Source organism: Pinus tabuliformis, chromosome 3_1, assembly GCF_031772625.1.
Source record: "Pinus tabuliformis cultivar Carrire ecotype Pingquan chromosome 3_1, CPIR1, whole genome shotgun sequence".
Lineage (NCBI taxonomy): Eukaryota > Viridiplantae > Streptophyta > Pinopsida > Pinales > Pinaceae > Pinus > Pinus tabuliformis.
In genome coordinates this window covers 2558365-2560531 of record NC_142301.1, presented here as the reverse complement: position 1 = coordinate 2560531, position 2167 = coordinate 2558365, and the positions used below count along the sequence as shown (strand labels likewise).

The window sequence follows — 2167 nt, the reverse complement described above, 5'->3', positions numbered from 1 at the left end:
GGTAGCTCAGTGCTGTTTGTGGGGAACATGTGAAGAATTCTAAATTTTACCAGTCAAGTTCTATAGATTCCTCACATCAGATTTGTTGCCACTAAACTAGACCGCACTTTGATTGTTTCTGCCATAATTATGTCTATTAAAGTATACCACAAAAAAACATGTAACAAAAATCGGCCAGCATGTTTCCAGTTTTTTCAGGTATCCATTAGTTTTCAATGTGAGTTTGTTTCTAGGAGCACTAGTTTCATGATTGCATACATGTTTTCATTTTAATTATAAAAAATTCAGGTCAATTCTTTTTGCGATCTCTTTAAAGAACATTTTAAAGGCCCAGGGCTTGGTTTTTATTTGAACTCCATTTATGTCAGATGATATCATCTCACATTACATATTGTTATTGCAGTAGTCATGTCAGAACACATCTATATGGAATATTGCAAGCAGCCAGACTCGGATAACGCATCACAAGTTGAGAACACAAGAGTTCAATTTGATTCTGATTTTAGGCATAGTGATTCTGAATTGATTCCTGGTCTTCCTCGTGACATTGGAATTCTCTGCCTAGCAAGGGTGCCTCGTAGAGATCATCAGCTTCTAAAATGTGTTTCTAAGAAATGGAGGGATTTTTTATCCAGTGAACTGTATTTCTATCGTCAAAGGTTGGGAATTGCAGACGGTTGGATTTATGCACTATGTAGAGATAGCTCTGAATGTGTTCATTGCTATGTGCTTGATCCTGGAAGACGGAAGTGGAAGAAGCTCCCTGCTCTGCCCTATCCATGTTCAAAGAGATATGGGATGACGTGTGAAGTTCTGGGAAGGAAACTCTACCTGCTTGGTGGCTGTGGTTGGACTGAAGATGCGACCAATGAGGTCAACTGCTATGATCCTTTACTAAACAAGTGGCAGAAAGTTGCAAACATGCGGACAGCAAGGTTCCATTTTGTGAGTGGATCCATTGATGGGAACCTCTATGCAATTGGGGGAATAGGATCTAACTCAGGGGCACTGTCTTCATGGGAAACATATGATTCAGAAGCAAATGAATGGGCATCCCATGAAGACTTGAATATTTTTCCAGACCTTGGGGAATCATTGGCTTGTGATGGTAGAATATATATCAGGCACATCAGTACAAATGTATTCCCAGATATTTATGCAGCTGTATATGGCACATCCAATGATGTATGGTCTGCTGTTGATAATGAAATGACTATGAATTGGTATGGTCCTGCAGTAGTGGTGGGAGATGACGTGTACATGTTAGATCAAACTGCAGGTATTAAACTGATGATATTAGATAAGGAAAATCAAAGCTGGGTATCTCTTGGGAGAATATCTACTTATTTGATAAAAACACCTTGTAAGATTACAGCTATCGGGACCATGCTTTTTGTTATAGGGAGGGGTCTGCAGACTCTGATGCTAGACTTGGAGAAAGTAGGAAGGGTCAGGGGAACATTGATGACAACTTCTATTCCTGGATTCGGCTCTGTGGATGATATAATTATTAGTTGCAAAACCATTGCAATTTGAGAAATGCCAAAATTGTTATACACTACAACTGCTGCATGCCAAAGAGTCAATTTATATTGTTGCAACTTCCAACTGATTACTGTCTACGTAGCCCAAGGGGTTAGCTCAACTGGATGTTAGCAATATTGCTGGGCATTTGGCTAGTTCTGTGTTGTCAGGTGCCCAGTACGAATCCCAGTCTAGGCTGGTGGGTTTACTAGGGATGTCATCCGCAAGAGTTGGTAAGCATCCCCTGGGTTTTCCCACGAAGTTTTCAATTGGGAAAAAAACAAAAACAAAAGCTCACAGATATTTCTGTACATAATTTATGTAATTAATAGTTAATGTAATTATTTATTGTATAGAATTGTGTATTGTATTTGAATTTTGAATCTTGATGCTAGAGAGCTACTACTTGTTTAGCAGACGATCTCTTGCTGGGTTGCCCTTTTCGGCCTTCCATTTGAAACACATCTTCCATTAATATTCTGTTAACTAGCTTTGTGAAGTAAAAAATTTCTGGATCTTTATAACTGCAATTTTTCATACCTGAGATGCTTTAAAAATTAAATTTGTAGGTCCTGGCATCAGTTCTCCAATTTTTGTCAATTGAGATGTGACTGAAGATGTGATATCACCCTTTTTTTTCAAT

General features: G+C 38.5%; 1 pseudogene; it reads left to right on the top strand.

Annotated features, from left to right (window-relative positions):
- Positions 1 to 404: 404 nt before the first annotated feature.
- On the top strand, positions 405 to 1942 carry LOC149185485 (F-box/kelch-repeat protein SKIP4 pseudogene; annotated as a pseudogene).
- The last annotated feature ends 225 nt before the right edge of the window (positions 1943 to 2167 follow it).